Below are 27,406 nucleotides of genomic sequence, written 5' to 3'. Positions count from 1 at the left end.
AGTGATAGTGTGATTAAGCTTTTGTTTTATCATAAAAGGTACATGTAGTGATTTTAATCAACTAAAATTTAAACAGTTATGTTGTTATTAAATTGATACACTTAATAATAACGAGTCTTTGATTTTGTTTCTAAATTTAACCCTCAACTGTTTGTTTGTGTTTGTTTCTTTTTTCTGACGAATGACAAATTTATTTGAAGATTGAATCTGGAAGATAAATATGTTGAATACGTTTTTTTAAAACGATTTTGAAGCTGTACCATATGTTGAATAAGCTACATTAAAACGATTTTGGGATTGTGCTATATGTTGAATACACTATATTAAAATGATTTTGGAGCTGTACTACATCGATACAATTCATATTGTTATGCCCAGTTATGCTCTAGTTGACGATCTTGGATGTTGACAATGGTTTGTTTGTTTGTTTATTTTTGAACTTCGCACAAAGCTACACAATGTGTCTGCACTAGTAGTCCCTAATTTAATAGTATAAAACAAAAGAGAAGGCAACTAGTCATCCCCACCCACTGATAACCAACTCTTAGGCTACTATTTTATATCAACGAATAGTGGTATTGACCGTCACATTATAACGCCCTTACGACTGAAAAGGCGAGCATGTTTGATGGAACATGGATTCAAAGACGCTACCCTCAGATTGTTAATCGAGAACTCTAACCACCTGGCCATTACGGGACTGCAATGTATTTTCTATGTTCCGTCGTTATTATCAAAACAATCTCCTGTTCCCTTTAGGCTATCCACAATCCACCTAGTGAATAAGGACGATGATTTCTCCAGTTTAACAGTTCGCTCTTACAGAAATCTACAGCAGATGCAGTTTTTGACTTGATTGATTGTTCTTGAGGTATGCTGCGGTTTAATGGATAGGTCGTGGAAACAACTTTTGCACACGTAACGTTTTTCCAAACTGAGGTCCTACTTGGTTATATTGTTTTTGCACAAGTAACGTTTTTCCAAACTGTGGTCCTACTTGGTTATATTGTTTCTGCACACGTAATGTTTTTCCAAACTGAGGTCTTACTTGGTCATATTGTGACCGTTGTTTGGGACGCATGAACTTTTTTTTTTGATAATATTTGTGGATCAGTGTGTTCACAACTGGGATATGACTTGTTGCAGATCGTTTTCTGGATTGTGGCGGTGCTGTTATGTGCAAGTGAAATTCTCGATCTGAGCCCATGTTTATTATCTGAGTGCAGGAGTAGGTTGCATCGGGAAAGGCTCCTGCACATTCTTTTCAAAAGAGATCAAATTTTCGGTAGCAAAACACTATTTATGATGCGCCAAATAGTGTTAAAATGTATCTCTGTTACATTCAGTTCCATCGCGACTTTAATTTTACTAAGTTTGGACATAACTTTTTATTTACACACTAAAACTGTTTGAACATAATTTACTCAGCCATCTTTGCATATTTTATTTTTTGACTCAACTGAAGAATGTTTATAAAGAGTTCTTGAAAGTAATATATTGTACTACTTTAAACTTCTTTGCAAGTTATTCAACTGTGCCTAAAATCTAAAACTAAATTAAATATAATATCTAAATATAAAAACAGATGTCTCTCCATAGCTTCATAAATAAGAACAGCTATTCATGTTTTTAAAATTTATTACGTTTACATAAGGTTGATGTATCGAACATTTTTACGACAAAGATTCAAAAATGGATTGCATGAGCGATAAGTAGCAACCTCAATAACATAAAAAGGTAATTCACATACCTTTTAAAAGAAAGTATATTATTTTTAAATCTGCTAGCCGATGGTGGGTGGAAAGGCAGAATGCAAGACCTAGATTTCGCCAGATGAACAATCTCAGTTTGAAAAGCGTGTTCAATCTTGAAATTGCTCATCCAAAGTTGATTTGGAAAGAATATGACGATGTTAGTAAGTTGGGATGATGATTGAAAAATCAATGAATAGTGGAGTGTCAGACTTCAAGAAAACTGAATGAAAAAAAATTAGATGACGCGACTTGTCATGCATGACGAAAATCTTCCTTTTGGAACTAAAGACATAAAAATTGAGTTTCGAATGACCAAAATAAATGACTTTTAAAATTTAAGAATAGGTTTTTGAACGATAAAGTTCTGTTCTTAGATTGGAAAAAAGACAATACTGTTGTTCAGAAATTTAAGAAAATGGATGCATGTTTAATTCAAACAAATTATGTATTTACGTTAGACAAATAATGTTATTGATGTAATATTGCTGTATGTTCTCTCTATGGCGACGAGAATAGTTTATACTTATTTATATTAGCTTATTTTGTAAGTTTGACATTTCATTGCACAATAAAATTGAAATAGGCTCTTATTAAATGTAAAAATATTTTTGCTGCATGAAATACAGCAGAAATGTGTTGTGTTGAAAGCACTAATTTAAAACTTCATTCACCAGTAACACAGAGGTTTTATCTACTGAAAAAAAAATCAACAAAACGTGATACAAAATATCGTTTATAAATTAGCAATAAGCAATTCCAAGTTTGTTCGCGGTTCCGTGACCTTGTGTTTACACATGGTTTCTCAATCTTTTGTACCTCAAGGTTAAGGTAGTAATTTAGCAGTAGTAAAGGCCTACATTTGTAGTTGATGATTCATTAGTTCAAGGCCTGGTATGCAAACAGTGGGCTATAAGCCAGGTTTCGATACCCGTGGTGGGCAGAGAACAGATAGCCATTTGTGTAGCTTTGTACTTAATATCAACCCTAACAACAACAGCAAATAGTGGAGCTCACCCAAGAGGGTGCAAAGAGTTGGTATAGGGCGTGCGACTATGACAACAGGAGCATATAAGTGATATCTAAAAGAAGAAATCTAAAAATAAAGTAGTTTCTAAAAACTGCTGTACAAATGTGATATAGTAACAAGAATTGACATGGTAAAAATGACATTTACAGAAATAAGTTAGAGTGAAGAGCGGTGTCAGAAGTTAATACCACGCTGAAAGTGAGTAGACAGATAGACTGCACATCCGAAACGTTATATGTTTTAGTATCTTTCTTTTTAATTTTAAGCGTAGAAAAAGTCTCTTATGTACACAAATAATCTTGTATATAAACAGTTTTGTACAAACGAGAAAGCATCTTTCCACTTCAGGTATAGGAAATCTAATACTGTGTTGTTTTTTTTTTTTTTTTTGGGGAAGGGCTATGATTGTCACAGAACATTGCACCAAGTTGCTTATTGGTGATAATTGGGGTAGGGCTATGATTGTCACAGAACATTGCACCAAGTTACTTATTGGTGATAATTGGGGTAGGGCTATGATTGTCACAGAACATTGCACCAAGTTGCTTATTGGTGATAATTGGGGGTAGGGCTATGATTGTCACAGAACATTGCACCAAGTTGCTTATTGGTGATAATTGGGGTAGGGCTATGATTGTCACAGAACATTGCACCAAGTTACTTATTGGTGATAATTGGGGTAGGGCTATGATTGACACAGAACATTGCACAAAGTTACTTATTGGTGATAATTGGGGTAGGGCTATGATTGTCACAGAACATTGCACCAAGTTACTTATTGTGTAATTTCCAAGTTACGAAAATATTTAGTTTCCATTCACGCCACTAATAATTTTGAATAATTATTGTCGGTGAAACTGAGTTTATAGGTGACGATGACAAGTCGTCCCTGAACCTGTTTAATTAATAATTAATTCCTCCATTTACCTAATTAAACCATCATTGCATTTATTTTTTATCTTTTTGTGTTTGTTAGGTTTATCACTGTCTACAGAAAAGAACTGATTAATTCAGCAAATAAATGCCGTTTGCGTTGTTTAAATATTGCAAATGCAACGTTTAAAATGTTAATTGCGTTGGAAGCATCAAACCCTCAACCATGAACACTCTTTTATTGATTGTGGCGCAGATATAGATTGGATAAAGGCCTGATTATCATATAATAACTGTTATAAATGTAGGTATGATATGTAGTCTGTATTCATGGCTTTTTCTATGCAATAAACAACGTGACTGCTCATGGGATGGCTAGGATGGCATTAGAGCTTTTTCTTACACATTTGTCAACTTGTTAGTTTTTATAGTTTTGTAGCATTAGTGTACACTCACTAATTTATTTATGGATAAATGAGTGCTACGTATTATCAAAATATGATCTCGTGGTTTCGAGCGTCACCATTCAGAAGTAAACGAATAGAAGAACTCGTTAAATGACGGTGATAATTGAGATCAACAAGTTGAAACTGGATTAAGCACCTCTACGGTTTCAGTAAACCGAACACAAAACCAAAAGCTAAAGTGCTCAAGTATCAGAAAGATTATTTAAAACTTTACTACCTTAAAGAGTCGTTAGGAACAACAGCGAGGCGTTATTTATTCACAGATTAACGACAACATGTAGCTAAATAAACCTGAGAGACGTTAAGAAATCAAACATATGGCCACAAACATTGAGTTCTCTAAATAACAAGAGAAACAACTGAAAGATCAAAGCCGGTTGTTTGAAAAAAAAACACACTTTTCTATCATAAGGCTTGAAATCTTCTTTTGAAGCACCTCATGTGGTCAGAAAATCGCAAACCCAAAATAATATAAGAGAACCTTTAGTTTCTTCTGCGGCAATAAAACTGTGTAAGATACATATATAGAGACGTATCGTGTCTTGAAGTTTACCCCTGTATCATGTGGCGCTATCGCAAAATGTTTAACTGTAATTTCTGCTGATATAAAAAAGCAGTTGATAAAATACATCTAGAGAAGGCCGATATTTGTTATGAAACAAGATGGAATGTCAGATATGACAAATTTACCTCCGTTTCTGGAATTTGTACGATACTGTTACGAAGAGAAAGTGTATGAAAAATTTCTGTTTTACCAAGCACTAGAGGGGAGAGCTACAAAGACAACCAACTTCTGACTTGTTGATGAATTTTCACCGCAGATGATACTTCTTGAATTAATTGTGTTGTGGTATGCACTGATGAGGCAGTTACATGTACGGAGAACAGGAAAGGATCCAGAGTGAAATGAATACTTTTGCTTCAGGTTTAACTTTTAAACATTGTTACATACACAGGGGACCACTAGCTTCAAATATATTACAGTCCAAATGAAACAAAGGTTCAGTGAATATTATGAAACTAAGAGCTTTAAACAGCAGATTGTATTCTATTCTTTGTGGACAAAGGAGATACATTTACAACAACCTCCTGCTGCATATAAAAGTTCGATGGTTGTCTCATGGGGAGGTATTCAATCGTATTGAGCAGCTAAAAGACGAACTTTGTGTTTGTTATTTGATTCCAGTCCCATACTAGCAGTACAGTAATGGTTGAAAAGTTGCTATTAGTGCTGTGTTATTTAACTGATGGTGGGACAGCGGATTTACGAAGCTAAAGTCAGGGGTTCAGTCTTCTTAGTGGTCACAGCAGAAAGCCAGATGTACAAGAACGAACACAGACAAATATTTTCAACAAAATCAACGACCTTAATTTGTCATTGAAGGGTCGGAATAGAAATATTTTCAGTTATGTAACAAAATGGTGCTGTAAAAAAAACAGTTTTAAAATGGAAATTGTAAAATGTTTCTTTAGTGAGTTTTTATAACAAAATGTATTGTATCATAATCTTATTTCTTTCTATTCATCTATAAAAACTTCCCTGTCGATTTGCAGATAAATTCCAAGAATAAACGGAAAAACACAACTAGACCTGGAATCCATTTAAGAGCACTTCAAAAAACGCTTATAAAACTAGCTGTACAATGGTAAAACCTTTCAGGCAAAATTCAAGTCAGTACTTTTTTGGAACTTCTGGCTACTAGTTCGCAGCTAATACTGTATCGAGGAAACCGTGGGATGTTCTTTTAGTTTTTCACATCAACATACCATTGCAAATGAGCATCTTATACTCTGACAAGATTATCGTCTGATGATAGACGAGAATCTCTGAGTCGCTGTGTCAACAATTCAGCTAAGAATAGACTTCATATTATTCCAAACTCAAGCCCATTCTTCACGCTATATTGCTGAGTAAATTAAAACCTTTATTTTTATGCCGAGAGCAGGCAGAGAGCAAGAAAACGCATGATTAGAAATGGAGTGCCATAAAAAAAGTTTGCTCATCACTGACTCATGACAGACACAAGTGTCCCGATCGACAAGTGATCTATAACAGTGCGTCTCATTGCCTACTGATTGAGAATCACCGGCTGAAAGTATCTGTTATATTTTATTAATGGTACTAAACATTTATATGAAAATATTAACAAAATTGCAGCTAATTTTACTGAATAGTTGTTTCACCAACCATTTAGAAATTTTCTTTACCACAAGTGCGCTAATAGCAAGACAATAGAGTCACTCAATATTTGCTTTTTTCAGAGCTAAAAAAACTGGATCTATGTTTTCTTTTGGCCAGCCAACCATCATTCTACAAACATTATGGTAAATAAAACTTATATCTTTAGAGCAATATGTGAATACAAGAAGAGAAGAAAACAAAACAAAAATTAAACTTAGTATTAGAACTAGTGTCTAAGCTACTCACACGTATTATTACTTCAAATCATATATAATTTCAAAATATTACTTTTGTTTGTTTAAGAGCATAGCCACATCTGGCTATCTGCTGTGTACATCTACCGAGTGGAGTCGAACGCTGGATTTTAAAGTTGGAAGTCTGTATATTTGCCACTAACATGCTGGGGAACTAAAATAATAAACACATTTCCCTGTTTGTTTGTTTTAGAGCTTAGCCACATCTGACTACCTGCTGTGTCCATCTGCCAAGTGGAATCGAATCCTGAAGTTTAGCATTGTAAGTCCATAGATTTGCCACTGTCGTATCGGGGAACTAAATTATTAAACTAGTTTTCTTTACGTTAAAATCAACTACCTTCATCTTAATATAAGTCCACTTAATAGTTAATTAATGGATCCACAGTGTTGAATGTGGCGTCGTGAATGTTTTTAATAATACTCATACGTACCAAATATTTATATGTGCTGAGATGAACAAAGCGTATTCTCCACTAAGATACGAGTAAGAGAAAGGCCAGGGATATTTAGCTGGAAATAAATATGTGACTTAAACTAAAAGCTCAAGTCAGAGATCCTTAAAATTCGGTATAGCTGTCCTACTTTAGAACTGCTGATCAGAAACTGTGCAATTACTTAGCAGCACGTGCCATATATACTCCTACTTTTAGCTGTATAACGAGATTGACTGTCACTGCTATAACGCTCCCACAGTTGACAGTTCTAATTGTGCACAGTGGCATGGACCGAAATAAGCCTTGTATGATCTGTTCTGTATCCTAGTATGTCACACAACGAGACCATGCCCTGCCAAATATACTAAACTCTGTATATAATGAGAAAATGGAAAAACGTGAAAGTTAAATATTTAAAAACTCAATCAGCAGTAAAAAAGTCGTAGTTTTAAGTTTAATTTTTCATTTCTTTGGGGCAGAAAGGCGATAATAAAATATCTAACACTTCTAGACTTCGAGAAGAGTAAGTTTTTTGTTCCAATGAGTGAAGTATGTTCAACTCTCCAGTGACTGAACAGTATTTGGGGTTCTTGATTTTCGTGTTTGTCATAAAATTTAATGGAAAGTACGCAAAGTTTAGAATTAATCTATCTGTTCGAATATTTGGCAGAACTGAATGAGAATTACATGTTTTATAAATGTACAGGCATATGTGGTCTGATCAAATTAATGTAAAGATTAATGACATATGTAGATTTGGTTGATGTTTGAATTTGTTACTTGTTTATCCGTCAAACAGCTAAAACTGTAGAGAACAAAACCAACATTTTTTTTAATTATTTACATATTAAACTTATGATTCTGTCGGTTATTGGATCTTTAATAATATACAAATAACGAAAGAGGTTAAAGAAAATGTGTTTTGTTTGTTTGTTTTGAAGTTAAACACAAAGCTACAAAGCTACACAATGGGCTATCTGTGCTCTGCCCATCATAGGATTAAAAATGTTTCTAGCGTTGTAAGTTCGCAGATGTGCTTGCTTCTGTAACATTAGTGGGAGATTAAATAATGATAAATACAATCAATATTCCAGTTAATTCCACGAATTGCCGTCGGTATTCTATATATATTTTACATGCGAAATGAGTTATTTCGCCAGATGTAGCTGGTCACGTTATTATAGGCCCGGCATGGCCAGGTGGTTAAAACACTTGACTCGGAATCCGAGGGTCGCGGATTCGAATCCCCGTCACACCAAATATACTCGCCCTTTCAGCCGTGGGGGCGTTATAATGTGATTGTCAATCCCACTATTCGTTAGTAAAAGAGTAGCTCAAGAGTTGGCGATGGGTGGTGATGACTAGCCGCCTTCCCTCTGGCCTTACACTGCTAAATTAGAGACGGCTAGCGCAGATAGCTCTCATGTAGCCTTGCGCAAAAATTTAAACCAAACCAAACTAAATACACACAACTGAATGTGTAAATTAGAATTTCCTGATATTTGTGATTAAATTATGGCCCAATTTCACCTAAAATATCATTGACATTTTAAAACACACCTGTTCTTTTTTTATGTGAGTGAAATTTTATACTACAAGTACTGTTTAAAATTATATTATCTTTCAGTGCAGATTTCAACAATTAACTACTAGATCTCAGATAGTTCTTAAGTGTTGGTTTCAATTTGAGGTAGATTGTGTTCTGAAACGAAGGTCGTGCAAATCTGTTAGGTTACTTATAAATACATGGAGTTTGTTATGTAAAGAAAATAATTGAATTAAATCTATAAGTCAAAGATATGAAAAACAATTAGATTAATTGGCCATTACGGTCGAGTGTAGCCTCCTCTTTAATGCGGTGAAATACAGAACTACATTTACGTGGTTTGAAACCAGCGTTACTGCAATAAGTAAATAAGTAAAGTAGCCCTCTGCATTTTGTGGCTGTGGGGGGCGTTATAAAAGTCTCCGCCATGTTAAGTGTGACAAGAGCATTCAAGAGTTGACCAGAGGTGGTGTTGACTATCTGACTACCCTCTAGCTGTTATTGGGAAAAACATTTCTATTCACTGAAAATGATCGAAACTTAAAAGGCCTGATTCTCATGTTACACTAGCTATACAGAAAGTATTTTTTTGTTGAAGTTCTTTATCAAAGAAAAAGTGTAACAAGGAAGGCATTGGAATTCCCATCACGATTTTACCGAGTTTCTTACTTTTAAAAATGTAACTCGACTTGAACCAATGCGTTGCAGAGAAGTGCCAGTTCTAGTATTCATTTCTCAGTTTTTATCATCTCATATAGAAAGGAAACCTGAAAGAAATATTTAACGTTCAAAATATACAATAAAGAGATAAATGGTTTCATTGGCAAAAAGTTCCCATAAGGTCTTTATAAAATATCTGTTTGTTCGAAACATTCTATTGAGATTTAGTTTCTTTTATCCTCCGTCTTTTTTAGTACTTCATGTTTATTTAAGATTCAGCTTCGAAACGTATTCTGTTCATTGCAAGCACTTTAAAAAGAAACTGAACAGGTGTTTCAGTAACCTTTTAGGTTGAAAACTATACTCTTCAGTACAGTACTATACACAGCAAATTCATGATATACAAAACAACCTCATCTCAGATGTCTAATCAGTCTGTTTTTATTTTGTTCATTCATGATTAAAAATCTAGTGCAACTTTTTCTTTTATTGAGCCAATGAAGTGGATTATATAGTTTACGTCACAGGTGGTGTAAGCCATGGACAAATTTAATAAAGATGAGAACCATTTTTTAAGTTTCTTGTAAAGAAGTATATGATTTAAAAATGTCCATGTATCATTTACCTGTAACCAATAAGAATTGATACATTGTACATTATAACTTTAAATACAGATATATATTCTTTTGTTTATACATGTAACTAACAATCCGTGGTGACTTTAGATACCAATGGTTATGAAAAGTGGGAATGTTAGGAGAGATGTAGAATATTGAAGACATTTCAGAAATCCAAGGTGTTTGTTACACGTTAATTATCACTTGATATATATTTCATATATAGTAATTGAAACTTTAAAAAATAACATTGGATATGATGGAACATTAGGAACACGTTTAAAAGCTAACTACCTAAGAAACGTAGTATTTTTATACGCTCATTAACATGGTCAGTCCTTCATACATGTAGAAGGCAGAATTAGAAATAAAACTTTTTCCAAGATCTTATTTTCAGTTCGATTTTAAAATATGATTTAGTCTTATCTTCACTAATGGCCGTTTTTGTTCACGTTTTGTCGCATAAAAACGTCAATTTCGAGTTTAATGAGCGGAACTAGTTTAGCATTAACCTACAATTGATGGGTTTCGCTAAGAATAATCAGAACAGACGTCGGTGGTAATTATGTCGTGAGATGCACTAAAAACTGTGGAGTGTGTTGTCTGCGAGTAGATATTCCAAAAGAAAGACAATCCATTTATCTTGTTCCACCTACAATCTTAAAGAAATAATTGTTTTCTTTTTTCCTTTTCATTTAATTATTTTATGAAGTTTGAAATCATGATTCTTTGAGACCATTCTCTTACTCATTCATGACACAACAAATAAAAATAGAAATAAAAAGCGAATTCAGATATCAAACTGTTTCACGTATGATAAAATGTTTACATTGTTTTAAAATTTATCATATTGTCAAAAAATATCCGTCCTGTTTAATAACATGTTCCGCTGAGTATTCACAGTAGTGTGATTAAAATAATCAGTTTGTACACCGCTCAGAAGAATCAATAGATTATCGTAGTTTTCTGTATAACCAAGTCATGAAAAGGCAAAACTACTATTATAAAATAATATCAGTATCAATCATATCACCTGATATACAAGCATAATTTTGTTATTAGAAATCATGTCCCTAAATGCTCAATTATTTATACAAATTCTGCAGTCCAGTAAATGAGTAGAACACGAGGCATGTGATAATCTCACAATTTTTTGCAAGTCATACGTCAATGTGGCATGCTTAAACCGAGTGAAACAATGAGCCCCTGAAATAGTTATAAGCCATCTCTCTGTCGTAGCTGCTTTCAGTTCATCTAAACCGTTTGGAGAAGAATTGGACGTATTAGCAAGTGTTTACACAAATTATTTCATTATTTTGAATCAATCAGATTCAAATTCAGTGGGTGTACTGGTTAGTCCACTGGACGGGTAACTTCTTGTTGCAGGCTGTCGCTAATCAACTGAGCATATGGGGAACGCACGTTATAATTGATCGAATAAACTTCACCGAGTGCTCCTGTGTAGGAAAATACTCAACTTTCCCTTATCTTATGATAGCCCATCTTATTTTGCACCAATACTAATCATTGCTCCCCTTAATCTTATATGTATCTTTCAAGCGTAAAATTATTATTATTTCTAGCCCTGGACACTCTGAAAAACGTACATAACTCGTATGTGGTTGTAAGGTAAAACGCAATTTATCATTGATCAAGACATTTACATGTAGTTTAAACAGTAGACATTTTCTTAAAATTACTGATAAATACTTGTTTCGTGTCGATGGGCATTGGTCATCTGTTTCTGACGGTTTATATGATGACTTGCTGTCCATTTATATTTTTAACCTGCTGTTTCAGGTGGGAAGTTAAGATCCGCTGTATACATATTTCTAATATTTTAAAATAGTTGTTGTGTCGAGCGGCTGTGGGCAGTGGTTTACACTATGCATGTCTCTGGACAGTTGTAATGGCGGTCTGGAAGCGAATCCAGATTTTTTCAACCACAATATGTGAGATAAATACCCATCTTGCAACGAATCTGGTTCAATCAGCTGCTAGTTTGCTCATTGCCAGCCACATAATGGGAATATCCAAACATCTTTGTTGGAGTTCTACTGCTAGTTAAAAACACACTGTCTTTTAACTCCCTACACCATTGATATTCACAAAACATTTAACTTGACCAGTCACGTTACACTTATCTTGCATACCAATTCAGTAGTAATACTGATATCGTTTCACAACGATAACCGAGTCTTAACATAGTTAGAGTATAGAAAACTCTTATATCTTAAGATATAAGATTATATCTTATATATTATTAAGATTATATCTTAAGTGCTTTGAGCTGTGTTTCTGTAAAGTTTACATTAATATGAAAACATCTCATTTTGCATTTTAAAGGTCAACAATAATAGCTTAAAACATTTAATTGACTTCAAACTTTCAGTGAAGAAAAGCTTATTGTCGATTGTTTAGGGAAAATACACTGAAACACTGATGCACTTTTCAGACAATAGTCCATAAATATGAACACTATGCTTATGTTGATAGACTAATTAGCAATAGCTTCTAATATTAACAGTGTATTTCTTGAAGGAATTCTTTCAAAAGTTATTTTTTTATTTGATCTTTAAACTAAAATTGCATTCATCTAATCAGGAATGCAGGAAAAGCCTAAAGTTTCTCATCAAGAAGGCAGGAAAAGCTTCAACTTTCTCATCACGAATGCAGGGAAAGCCTCAATTTTCTCATCAAGAATGCAGGGAAAGCCTCAACTTTCTCATCAAGAATGCAGGGAAAGCCATATTATTATCCGTTTTCTCAGTTGTAAGTAATCATAAAACTGACCTTTAATCTCGTTATTCGGTTCAAAGATCCAAGAAGAATCTTGTGATGCAGGGTACTTCTGACTGGCTGCCATCTCTTCCCTCTGGTGAGTATTTTTAATTAGCAGATACCTGCAGTTCAAATTAATATATTCATTGCAATAGTATGTCTTTAAATACAGGATTTTTAGGTGAATATAAAAGAATTGTGATCGCAAACACGGAAATTTAAGTCCATTTGTCTAAGGCCTAATAATAGTTAAGCCTTTATTAAGCACGGCCTATAATCGATCAAGAGATAAATTAATACTGCAGTTTGTGAACTTTTTAAAACTTAGTTTAGTTAAGACGTTTTCACCGTACTTAATACCATTAATAAATAAACTAATAATGTTATTCTATGACTTAACGTTAGAACTTACGAGCTTTGATAAGCGTTTAATATGTTGTTATAGAAAATGATTACTGAATTATATTTACTTCTGCTGAAATGAAGTGTGTGCGAATTCGCAGAACAAACAAAAATTAAGTATTATTATAACAGATTCTGACATTACGGGTGTCTGACTGGTCGTTAAACACCTGTGTCGCATAATATGCTATTTACCGTATAGGTTAAAGCTGCTGAGGCTATATCTATACTTAGTCAAAGTTAAAACTAAAATAAATATATTAGAGTTCTCTGATTTCACGTGACTCAATGTGTATGTTGAGTGCAGTTTTCCCCTTTTGAGTTATAAAACACTAAATATGAGGTTGTTTCTTAAGTTAAACACTCAGTTGATATAAACAAACACCATAAGTCACTTTGTAAAATAAAGTAAATATAAATATAATCGTAACTATTTTAAATGTGCACGTTTCTATTTTAACACTTATAAAGTTTTTGTATTTAAGCCTAAAAGAGCAATATATAAATCCGATATCCTCACTGATTGACAGGTACTATTGTTTACTTTGACGACAGGTGAACGTTGACAAGTTTTAATCCGTTCACACTGTAACATTTTGTAAAAAACAAACACACACACCACTCCCTAGATAGTTTCCAGTAAACTGTGTGAAGACACGGTCCGAAATTCCAGACGACAAACTTTATTGAAACACTTGTGTTTTAGTCTTATTGTATATCAGTCTTTCGCAAGACGTAGATACAAGTTTAAAACTAGATTTCGCGTGCTTCTCGTAGCTTGCTGACGCACAGTTTGAATCAGCTTTATGTAAGGGAAGTAAAACAGCACATTCGTCTGCTAACAGCAAAAAGTAAAAAAAGGTATCGAGCGTACAGAATTATTATTTCATTACTGCCTATAAAGTACAATCATATAGTCTTGTACTTGAATAATATACTTACAGATTAATAAATAATGTTATACTTTATAACATATTTACAGATTTATAAATATTAATAGTATCATTAACCGTAGTTTAATGGAGGTTAAAAATCTTGTTGAACCCCAAATCACTCAGACAGTAGTTAACTATTGTATGTAATTAGCAATAGCTAGTAGCTTTTCATCTACAGTTGATTAAATGTAGTTGTTTCGCAAACGTAGTTAAATACTTGAAGAAAACAAGAGTCGTTTGTTTGTTTTGAATTTCGCGCAAAGCTACTCGAGAGCTATCTGCGCTAGCCGTTCCTAATTTACCAGTGTAAGACTAGAGGAAAGGCAGCGAGTCATCACCGCCAGCTCTTGGGATACTCTTTTACCAACGAATAGTGGGATTGATCGTCATATTATAACGCCCCCACTGCTGAAAAAGCGAGCATGTTTGGTGTGACAGGAATTCGAAACCGTGACTTTCAGATTACGAGTCGAGTGTCTTAACCACCTGACCATGTTAAGTGTGTTTAAGAAGACTAGATTATTTATCACTAGTATAGGGATTTACAACGCTAAAATCAGGGGTTCGATTCCTCTCGGTGGGTTCAGCAGATAGCCCGATGTGGCTTTGCTAAAAGAAAAATACACATTTATCACTATTCTGTATCGGTCCTTCATAGTTTTAAAAAAGTATATGTCATCTCCACTTTATTCTTGAACATTTGGATTTTATAAAACAACGTAAAAAGACAAAATATTTCAAAGGAATATTTCTTTACAATTGTTCTTCCAATTTCTAAGGTTTTAGTTATTTGGTCGAATGTTGAATGTTTCTAGTGCACAGATCGGTATGTCCTAGTGGGAACACTAAAGTCAAATAAGTGGTATCGTGTTGTCAACCTCTGCAAACTCTGGGGAAAGATGTAAGGAGTAAAAAGTATATAGATATTTTAAGTCAAAAATCTCAAAGCTGGAAACAGTATGTATTTCAATGAATGGGCTGAAGGTACGTTTGTCTTGAACTCGGTAAACAGGAATTTCCATTGAAACCTGAAACGCAGTTGGAGTAAAACAATGGTTTCCATTTTCAAGTATATTCGAAATGCAAAGCGTTTTGAAACATTTCAGTAATTTTTCTGAAACAGAAAATAATTAGTGTTGATTACATATTTTGTAAAGTCCCTAAAGAGCAAATGTAATGAAGTCTCCAAAAGTTGCATACAAGTCTGAAATTGAGCTTTGATAATCAGGCAAGAGCAACAAAATTGTAGCTAATTTTTAAACATTTATTACTGTTATTTTTTATATAATTTTAACATATTCTAGTATTTAATAAAATTATTAAGCTTTTAACGATTAATTTCAAAGTTAGTGCATGTGTGTTGTTTTCGAAGCTACATCAGGTTATCTGCTGAGCCCATCGAGGGGAATCGAACCCCAGATTTTAGCGTTGTAAATCCGTAGGCTTACCGCTGTACTAGCGGGGGGTTCAACGTTAGTTTACTACACAGATTTCGGACTAACAGGAATTTTCCTAAGGTGGGTAAACATTGTGAGATATTACTGGGTTTACGACCGAAAAGTATCGGTAAAGGCAGGGCACCAAAGGATTATTTGATGCATTTAAATCCGTTTTTTTTTTATTTGACTGATTGGACGAGACTTCTTGTCAGCTTGTTATGTTTGTCAATAAGCTTAAACCTGCACATTGGACAATTCTTGCTCTGCCCACTGCAGGTATCAAAACCAAATTTTGAGGGTTACAAGATCCAACTTGTTATGTAGAATTAGCTTTATAATGCACTTAAAATATTCTGGTTTTGAAGGTCTAAGTATAAAGAAATATATAGAGCAACACTGTGAAACTATTAAACTGTTATGGGTTGTTCAAATTGGATGCCATCATAGCTTGAAATCTGTCGTTATGTAAGACAGAAGATGAGTTGGCGGTGGGTTTTGTTGACCACCTGTTTTCCACTAGTTAGTCAGTTCAAAATTATGGACAGCTATACCCAGGAAACTCTTGTGTAGTTATGAATGAAAATGATAAAAACAAAAAAATTATAACGTGAAACAATTTACAAAATTAAATTTGGAGTTCATAAGTCAGTATTGTTGAAACCCGAGGAAATCAAAGTTATGTATAATACCGGTAATGCTCAAAAGTTTCTCTCTATAGATTCGGAAAATCAGGGCTATTACGAGTTTATCGTCCTTAAAACTCAAATTGTGCGTAAAGTACAAAAGTTAGATACGAAACACGTGTTCGGGATGACTGGTATATTAGTATAACGTTGGTTTTCTACCTTTTATATTAATACAGAAATATTTTTGTAGGAGCATATAGTTCCCACATAACACTTTGTTATTATCCTGTGTTCTTCAAATAGAATATAGTAACACGTTTTTTTTCTTTTTCACTGGCAGTCAAGTTTCATTTGAAACGACCAGTCACGTGATAAGCGCTAGTCGCTCTGGGCAAGTTTCATATTAATGTATTAATTAAATAGCATGAGAATTATTTAGAATGAAACACAATCTCGACAGATACAGTATGGAACACAATTTAAGCTGAAATATCTTGGAACATGAGGTAAACTGCTTTAGTCTTGTTTATGATCGCAAATTAATTATATCAACTTCAAACTAACTCCCTAGTAAATGCCGCTGTCCGTTGAGACAATTAAAAAGTAAATTCTCACTGTCTTTGTTGTAAATAAAAGTTGGTTATTTTAAACTTTTGTGTTCAGTCTGTATTCCCCAATAACTCTGTTATTCAAAGAATATAAAATCATTTCGTGGTAATAATCGTGATGAATCTCCTGTTATCTAGCGGATCTATCTTACCACTTTTAGGGGAAATCGGAGCTACTGCAAAGAAAGTAAGAAAAGCTACTTTAATCAGTCATACGGAACTGAAAAAAACTGAAACAAGAAAGAACCTACTTCCGATTTATCGGGCAAATAGAAAAAACTTGTCTGTTGAATTAATAGAGAACATTTGTAGAACTGATTACTTGTGATCATTTATTGTTACTTGGTGTTTGAAGAACATTGGAAAACTAGAGTTTGTTTGTGATTAAACACAAAGCTACAAATTGACTATCTGTGTTATAATCATCACAGGCATTGAAAGCCGGATTCTAGCGTTGTAAGTCTGTAGACATACTGGGGTGGGAAACTAGAAAATAATATATTCACACATACAGTAAGCAGAAATATCACATACAAGTGTTATAAAAACTTAAAGAATATACAAATACAAAGAACTAAAATATTATAGGCAGATATGACATATGAACCTAAAATAAATGATTATATATTACAGGCTAATATATGATATGCAAATGTTGCAGAACACTTACAGATAATACACAGATACAACAGATTAATATATTATCAGGTTTGGATTTATAAAGCTATCTAGATAGTGACACGAACACACGATAGACAAGAGGGTCTCATCCACGCAGAAAAGGAGAAGTTAAAAATTGTTTTAAGGGAAGGTAGGGGAAGACTGAGTTGTCGGACTGGAGATTCACATCAGTTATGCTCCTTTACAACACGTACTCCATCAACAATAGCAGACGTCAACAACGGAAATTTCCTTTACTACCGGGCTTCGTCCATTACATTCCTTGAATACCATCAAACGCCACATTTGATAAGTGGCAAGAATCAGTGGATATGTGTTGCGAGACGACAGCTGGCACCTTACGTCCCGTTATTCAGTATAAGGAATGACATACATCGTAAACTAAAGAGATACCTCTTCAAGGAGAAACCTCGTACAGTGACGTCTTGTAGACATTAATAAGATCCACAAACAAAAGCATTGTACAGATCAATGGAAATTATCGGGCCATAAGTGATGATTATATTGTTTGAAATATTTTATTTGTCCAGAACCAAATGAGAAACACTTCGGATACAAGAGGTTTTAGTTCTTTTTGCAACTGAGCAAAAAACTACACAACGGGCTGTCTGTGTTGTGTTCATCATGGGTATCGAAGTCCAAATTTTTTTGCCTTTATAGATTTCGCCTTACAGCTGAGCCACTGAGTGGGCAATTGTTTTAGATTATGAGGTTAATGCGTAGCAACACCAACGTGCCCTGCATTTTAGGTGACCAGGAGAATGTGTTGAAAAACCAATGTGTACTATACAAAGTGAAAACATGTAGTTTGTATTATACAAATTTTGCAGTTTTTAGTTAATAGTCTACTATTAACCCCAAACCGTCTCGCTGGTTTAAGAAAGAAATAAACATATTTTATATCTTGCATTATTATATTAAGTTAGACATGGCCTAGTAATCAGTTTGTTGGGATGGAGATAAAAGGATTTAAAGTTCGAGATGCGATTACTGAACAAGCGTTTTCAGCTATGGGTGAGATATGTGACGTCTCTTCAGTTTAAATAAACAGAAGAAACTCTGACCATTTAGCCGAAGTGTAGGCAAGGTGCCTTTGAAGTAAAATAGTGCTTCCAAACATAATTTATTTATCTAGATCAGAAAATTTATTTGAGGTCATTCAAATTTCCAGATAAACGTACACGTCTACTGTCTTATTGATGTAATTCTGTATTATTGTATTGCATAACCTGATGTAGAATTGGGTTCTTGAAATAACAATTAATTCGGTTTGTCATACAATATATTTGTTATAAAATATTACATCTATAAAATTAAAAGATTCAGAGCACACGACTATAGAACTAATTAGAAACTGGACGGTCAGAAATATCCTTATTGTTTGTTTTTTGAATTTGGTGCAAAGCTACTCGAGGGCTATCTGCGTTAACCGTCCCTAATTTAGCAGTGTAAGACTAGATGGAAGGCAGCTAGTCATCACCACCCACCATCAACTTTTGTCTACTCTTTTACCAACGAATAGTGGGATTGACTGTCACATTATAACGCCCCCACGGCTGAAAGGACGAGCATGTTTGGTGCGACAGGAATTCGAACCCGCGACCCTCAGATTACTAGTCGAGTGCCTTAACCATCTGGCCATGCCAGCCCTATCCTTATAGAATAAACACGAAGATGGCTCTTCAGATAAAAAGTAAAAGTTCACTGAACATTTGTTTGTTTTTTTACGTTATAAGTCTTTAGTACAGTTTTTGAAGAGCTAATATTAGATATATTATGACTATCATAACTATTTACTCCTATATCATCAGTTTAAATATTCTCAAGAACAAGAATACATTAGTATAGAATTTCGTATTGAACCAATATCATAATTACACTTTAAAACTGAATAGCATTATAACTATGACACCAAAACATTTTTTTCCTTTTGATTTATATTTTAAGTTGTTCCAAAAATTTAAACCATAGATCTTAATAACTTTCACATGATGACCGTACATATATATATTTCAAACTTATTTCCTGATCCTAACAACGGTAATGATAAAATTCCGTAATTAAGATTGTCCGATTATTTATTGTTAATTCATCACAAATATTTTTTATGATAATGATATGGATTTTTAGTTTTTGTTTTATTTAGACGCATATTAAGCTAACTGGTCCCCGTCGTACCAAACATGCTCGCCTTTTCAGCTGTGGGGGCATTATAAGTGACGGTTAATCCCACTATTCGTTGGTAAAAGAGTAGCCCAAGAGTTGGCGGTGGGTGGTGATGACTAGCTGCCTTCCCTCTAGTCTTACACTGATAAATTAAGTACGGCTAGCGCAGATATTTCTCATGTAGCTTTGCGCAAAATTCAAAAACAAACACAAACAAAAGGTAACTGGTGCATTCATTTTAGAGTTTTTATTAGTGAATCGATGTTTACTGACAATTTGATATGTGTAGAATTTAGCAGTGTAAGACTAGAGGGAAGGCAGATAGTCATCATCACCCACCGCCAACTCTTTAGCTACTCTTTTACCAACGAATAGTGGGATAACCGTAACTTATAACGCCCACATGGCTGATAGGGCGAGCATGTTTGGTGCGACCGGTGTGACTCTCGGATTACGCTAGGCCATGCCGGGTCCTATACATAATGATATTGGATAAATATAAATTAATAACCAATATCAAGTATTATCTTAAATTGTTTATTTGTCTGTTAAAAGATATTTTCCATACAATATCTGAAATATTCTTTATTCTAGAAAGGTTCGTTGTAAGTGAGGTCTTCTGCTAGACAAAGATTTTATGAGAATAAAAAATAGTTAGATCCACTCATGTATAAACTGCATATAGGAGGCGTTGCTTAATTCCAATTTTAATGGCAAAAGCGGTTTAGAATAAGACAAACTCATTTTTCCTAGATGGGATACCATTCTATCGCAAGTTAACTCGATGACATCAAGTTGCACTCGTTTAACAGTTAGGTATGACGAAACAATTGGGGTAAAGTGTCTCACTGAAAGATATAACGACGTGGCTCGTGATATTCTCGAATCTCCAACGTTTTGACTGCGAGTTTAAAGAACTAGCCACTAAGCCATGTTGTTTTATGTACTACTATTTTTTATGGCAAAGCTATTACCACTCTTTTCCGCCATCCATACTAAATATATGGATGTTACTCTTATAACGCACCAACTGCTTTTAGCCTCTGGGGAGGATAAAAAGAAGTGATGCTTAGTGGTCTCACACGAACAGATCTTTCCAGGTCTGAAACACAGAGTTCTATTTTCAGTTGAATTCGTTCTTCAGCTATTTTATCACAGAGAAATGTTTTACTTTTCAAGAGTAAAAGTTTAGAGAATAAAATTAACCAATTTTCTGCATACTCCTTACAATAGTGAAAACTAAGTTTATCAAGTACAGTTTCTAAACCTAGTGTCTATTAGAACTTCCAGTCCAGTTGGAAACCTTGTCCTTCAACTTCCAGACATGCTTTTATATCAGGTGTCCAGGTGTTACGATATATATTGTTTGTTTGTTTTTGAATTTCGCACAAAACTACTCGAGAGCTATCTGTGCTAGCCGTCCCTAATTTAGCAGTGTAAGACTAGAGGGAAGGCAGCTAGTCATCACTACCCACCGCCAACTCTTGGGCTACTCTTTTACCAACGAATAGTGGGATTTACCGTCACATTATAACGCCCCCACGGCTGAAAGGGCGAGCATGTTCAGCGCGACGGGGATGAGAACCCGCGACCCTCAGATTACGAGTCGCACGCCTCAACGCGCTTGGCCATGCCGGGCCCAAAACGATGTACAACGTTTATCATTTTGTCTGTTACATTATTTAGTTAAAACAACTGGCAAAGAGGGGCAAAACAACTCACTTTCTTTCTGAGTAAAATGTATAGAGAATCCAATCAAGAATTATTATGATTATTTGTGATGTTGGTGGTATTTTTGCTTCGTGTACAACCGGTATATTATTAGAGATATTGTAACTAACAAAGTAATTTGGTTTGGTTTGTTTTGAAGATTGCGCAAAGCTACACGAGGGCTATCTGCGCTAGCCGTCCCTAATTTAGTAGTGTAAGACTAGAAAGAAGGTAGCTAGTCATCACCACCCACCGCCAACTCTTGGGATACTCTTTTACCAAAGATTAGTGGGATTGACAGTCACATTATAACGCCTCCACGGCTGAAAGAGCAGCATGTTTGGTGTGACGAGGATTTGAACCCGCGACCCTCAGATTACGAGTCGAAAAAAATTTGATTTAATAAGTGTGTTTAAAACGTTCGTAGGGCTAACTTACCCACCTAGACACCGCATCAGATATTATAAGTCTCTAGTTGTGCTGTCAGGAACTGACATAAAAATAAAATTCAAGATTACTTCAAGAACTGCTCAGCATTCCAAGCAAACATTTACACGTACTTGTTTCTTCCCAAGTAATCAAAATTCAATAATTTTTGCAGTTACTGAGTGTCAAAGAACATTTTAGGTCTGTTACTGATGCAAGACCAGTTTTCCGGTTGGAAAGTTATGAGAGTTACTATAAACAGGAAATCATACCGAAAGCTACAGTGGTACGATAAACTGTAATCCTCTATATTTCACCGTAGAAACATTTGGGAGAAGGTCAATAACATTCCACGTGTCGTATTTCTCTATATCAGTTTCGTGTATTTCGACGTATTAGCTTTCTTTTGATATGTAATCATGATAACTTCTTGTTAAAATATAAGAAACAAAAATCTTTTCACGGAATACTCTTGATTTATTGATGTAAAAGAAATATACATTTCAGTAAAGGGAACAAGACAGGAAATTTAAATTACATGTATTATTATCGATAACTTCTGCTCACAGGAACTACTTTCATATTTAAGAACCTAAAGTATTCCATTAATGAATTTATCTTGTTTAATATATTAGTTTCAATTAGAGTAAGAAAAGCCATGAAACAAATTCATAATGATTAGAATACATTGATCCATCAATTTGGTATCCCCGCTATTAGCGGTAGTTTCTGTCGTAGCCCTAATAATGTCGCGCAAAATTTGGAAAGCTTAGGATTGAGGAGAATTCTAAACTTATAAATTAAGCTGACAATGCAAATTAATCTTCATTACAAACATATATACACAGCACAATTTAACAAATGCTGTTAATTAATCTGTAAAGCTATAATTACACAGACCTGTGAATTTTAACTTCGTAAAAGATTTTTCATAATTCGACTAAGCAAACTTCGAAAATAATATTCATTTTTTATCACCTTAAAACTATTTTACAGATTGTAAAAAACCAAACAAACTACAACAACTTTTACTTTGATCAAACTTACAACAAATTTATCACAAATACATCAGAATATTTTTGGGTCATTTACACCTATTTTGCCACAGCGACAAATAAATAACATTGAAAAATCATATTGTCAAAGTTTACGCACAAACAAATATTATCAAGAAATAATACATCATGTGGCCTTCTAACCGTTTATATAATAACAGTGTGTTTGTCGTGGGTTTTAGAACAATCGATAAGATCCTCACTCGGCGATTGGTGTATACAGATCTATAGCCAATGGTTGTCAACATTTTAAGCACAATAAAATGTTACACACTTTTGATGAAAACGATTCACTTATGTAAAATTTTATATAACGTTTTGTGAATAATCTACACGTGATGGAGAAAAATGTATATCATTTTTGAATTCAGCGTAAAGGAGCTACTGTAGAAAATGTAAACTTTTCAAGACAATAAAACCACCATAGGTCTGTGTTATTATTAATGATGGATGTCGATCTCACAATGTCCAAACAAGGGGCAAGTGCCTAAATATCACACCAGAAATTGTACCTTGCCTCTGATAATAATAAAAAAAAACTGAAAGATTTGTTTGGAAAAACAAACAGAAACAAAAGTTATTTAATTATAAGATTTTTTTAAGCTGATAAAATGCCAATCAAGTTGGATCTATAAAAGCTGTACGAATCATGTGTGGCTGAACGGTGTAATGTGTCGGGTTGTGGATCGGATGGTCTAGTGTTCAAAATGAGATTTCACTGAAGAATGCTTCACACATTCAGCTTCAGAAGCGTTATAAAAGTGAGATTAAGTCCCATTATTTGGTTCAAAAAGCCCGACAAAGCCCTTGTGATCGTTGATGCTTCTGGTTGGCTGCTCTTCTTTTGGGCATAGCTATGCCTAGGCTCCAGCCCCTCTGTATAGCCCACGCACGCACGGTGTCGATCACACTCTCTATATAAATTCATATAAAGCTTTTTTTAAAAAAAAAAACAATACTTTTTATTTCTTATTACATGGCTTTAGTTCTCACGTACAAACTGTAGAATGGGATGTCTGACAACAGCAACAAGAGGTTGGTACTATGATAAGTTTAGTTTATTTTGATTTATATGTGAGAATTCAATAGTAATTAGCTGTCAGAGTAATCTTGTGTAATTAGCCTAGAAAAACAAATCAGATTCTGTTGTAATCCTAACAACTATAAATAGAATTAGGAGGAATGTATAATAAATTCATTAGTAAAATTTCAGTACTCAAATAATGATTCAAGATATATTCTTGTTTTCAGTATCACATAATTTTGATTCAGTTTTTAGTTACACAACACATCTGAATTTTGCTCTAGATTCTCAGTCAAGCACTTGTGAAAAATAAAACACAATTGAGAGGCAATATATACCTTGTAAGGTTTAGTAATGTTTCAACTATTTATGACGCAGCACGCGATCCTAGTAAAAAATTACAAATTTATATAAACGGTATGCATGTATCTGTGGACATATTAGATACTTATGATAGAGGTATAATCGTCTCTAATTCTCAACTACTTACCAGAGGGAAAGCAACATGAAGTCTCACTCTGACTATTATGTCGTGGACACAACTGAAAGTGATGTGTGCGTTCTGTGAATTCTGGACTCTTTGATTCGCAGACCCTGCCTGATAAAACAGCCAATACGCCACGCCCAATTAGTAGCTTTATACAAAAATATCCAATTAATAGACTATTATAAGCCAAAACATATCAGCTAAAATTAAGTCAGAAAATCGTCACACATATGATACAAGAAATTTAAGAAATGTGATATTTAACACTATGCACACAATAAATATTTCATTTAGTATCATAGGCCTTTGGAGATAATGCGTTTCACTTCTAAACTTATTTACCTCAGCAGATCCGAGTGTTCAATTAGGAAACTGATGAAAATTGCTCATAATTAAAACACAACGTGCTGTTTCACGAATTACGCGAGTTACTTACTGGCTGAGCCGTGAAATTAAGATTTGTATAATGTGCGTTCGCTATATGGTTGTTACTAGAGCGTCTAACCTTGTCTTACTGTTTTACACTGACGAAGCAGTACATTCTCAAAACTAAGGGTAACGGTCTAGGATATAGTGGTAATTTACACTGCAGTTCAGTACTCTTACTTTATGGACGTAGTTGTTTACTCCGTGTTTTATATTCTTACTTTATACTGGAAGTTGCTTAAAGTTAGTTCTGGTTCCTTACAAGTTGGGTTACAGTTGTTAGTTGATATATATATATATGCCTTTTTACTTTATTATATGTTTGCACTGTTACTTCTAGATTATCTCTCACTATATATGTATATATAAGTCGTTATTCACCCTGTACATTTTTTCCCATATCGTGTACTTGATTTTACTATGTGTTTGCCCTCCAGTGACACAGCGATATGTCTTCAGACTTAAATGATAGAAAACGGGTTTCGATACCCGTGGTGTGAAGAATGTAAGTAACCCACTATCTAACTTATACTTAACTTCAAACAAACTATGTGTTTATTTTTATCAATAAGTATTAACGTCCTCATTTGGAAAGCGAAAGCTGTAGTTAATATAGAAAATCATCCAGTTCAAAGAACCATTTTGTATAGTTGAGCATGTCTTCTGGTACTGATAAACAAGGATTTGAAGTTGACGAAGGTTCATAATCCTGGAGTTTATTATTTACTAACCACACTTCCAAATCAGCTGTTGTTTGCATGAATAAAATGACCGAAAAAACTGGAATTAGAGCAGTCTTATTTGATGGCATATTTGAAATCCTCCGATGCATACTCAAAGAACTTTTGGGCTTTCAGCCTGGTCGTAGAAGCCGACATTCATGTAGTACTGGGAAACAATCTGTCAAGATGTGTGAAATAAGAGCGATCTTACAATCCTTCTCAGAAGTTTGTTACAATCGAAACTGTAGGGTCATGCAAGAGTTCAGTTGTGGTCATTAGAGGGATTTCGATTAAAAATGAGGGAAAAAATTTGCAAGGACAGCACAGGATCTAGGATCTTGTTCATATAAAGTGTGAGTAATTTCAGAAGCCTACAACAGCAATAAGAAATTAAAACTGTAACTTAGTTTTTTTATTATGGGTTTTTACCAAAATCTGTATCAGGGTAGGACGTGTTAAAAGTTGCAACTAACGAACGACAGCGAATTCACTTTTGTAACAACACAAAGTAATATTAGGATTAATTAAAGGTTATTTTGGTGTAAGATGAAGTATTTAAGACAATGGAAATAAAACATGTCTGTTATCTTTTCAGCTACGTTATTTTTAAGCTTGGATTTATAACAACTGACATGAACTTTAATTAATTAAGATACAGCTTTCATACTCAAGAGTGTATTACATGTAAACGGAACAAACCATTCCATTGGCTGAAGATACTACATTCTATAATACTGGTACAATCAGTTTTTGATCTCAATTTGCTTAGTTGTATGATTTTCAGCTATTTATAATTGATTTTCTCATTGAAGTGAATGCGAAATAATGTTTCATTTTTACTTCCAAGTCTGATTGGATAAGTGCAGTACGTCTGTTATTAATACTAACACTATATCCTGAAAAGGTCGAATTTCATGAAAAACATATTCTAATTACATGTATCTGAATAATTAATGAATATTAGAAACAGATCACAAATTTGTTTAAACTAATTATTCAATTATGATTAATGGATTTAACAAACTTAATTATTTTTAATGTGTTGCTATGATACGTTAATAACCAAGCCAACGAAGCACGATTTTGTGTTAATTCCACAAGTGTATACAAGAAGAAATCTAAAAAAAAAAATAAGATCAATATATTCGATATAAATACGTAATTTCCAGGCACGACAATTCAATTAATTAATGTTTAAAGACGTCTAACTGTTTTTGTCGTTATGCCATTTGCCTTTATATTACGTTGTTGAATCTCTATCAACCTTTTATTGTTGTGAGATGATTTTTAAAGTTTGCTGTTACGTGATACTTGGTGTTACAAGTTTTCTTTCTGAAAGGTGCTTATTGCTTGAAAGGTAATACAGGTTTTCTCATATCCACGATTTAGTAAAAATAAATCTTGCTTGGCCTATCTAGTAACAGCTGTATATTTGATCCTACTGAGGTTAAAGAAGTTTTATAAAAAGATGTTTTACATTTTAAAATTGAAAAATGTAATATAACGAAACAACTTTGGAATCGTCCTTTGCATGTGGTGGAATTAACTTTCAGCTACGAATGTAGTTATTAGAGCTATTAGAGCGCGTGCAACATAGCACTGTATTTCAGAACTGGCGAACTGTGGACGAATCTGTGCGACACCACAAAATATTTCTGCCCTTTAATCTTGGGGTGCATTGTTAGAGTGACGGTCAAGATTGCTTTTCCTCTGGTCAGTAGTTTAAAATTAGGAATCGCGACAGATAACCTAACTAGGTTGCAACAAATTATATACTACAGGTAGAAATATTAGGAATAAATTACACCGTATTTTCTTTAGTTTCTTTTTAAGAAGATATAAAAGTAATCTAAATGTCGCATAAATGTTTATTATGTAAATATATTAATAAAGTAACGCAGAAACAGTAAACATGTCTATTTGAGGCTAACAACTAGTAGAAACTTTTAAAAAGCTGATCACTTCTGATGAAAATCATATTTGACTGTTCTTGTTGTAACTTTTTATTTAATTAGTCAATTTTAGATTTCGCATTAATTATTAGGCTTAATGAATATATTTCATTTTTCCAACACAAGAACTTTAGTTTTAAAGTAAACCT

General features: G+C 33.9%; 1 long non-coding RNA gene across 1 annotated transcript; it reads right to left on the bottom strand.

The window, feature by feature from the left end:
- Positions 1–22,149: 22,149 nt before the first annotated feature.
- LOC143234995 (uncharacterized) lies at positions 22,150–24,649 on the bottom strand. Its single transcript, XR_013018884.1, has 3 exons — positions 24,500–24,649; positions 24,161–24,268; positions 22,150–23,560 (listed from the first exon to the last, which is right to left on the bottom strand). It is a non-coding gene; the product is annotated as an uncharacterized LOC143234995 (long non-coding RNA).
- Between the last annotated feature and the right edge of the window lie 2,757 nt (positions 24,650–27,406).

This window comes from Tachypleus tridentatus, chromosome 12, assembly GCF_004210375.1.
Source record: "Tachypleus tridentatus isolate NWPU-2018 chromosome 12, ASM421037v1, whole genome shotgun sequence".
Classification (NCBI taxonomy): domain Eukaryota; kingdom Metazoa; phylum Arthropoda; class Merostomata; order Xiphosura; family Limulidae; genus Tachypleus; species Tachypleus tridentatus.
The sequence above is the reverse complement of the archived record's forward strand: the minus strand, read 5'-3'. Positions and strand labels throughout refer to the sequence as shown.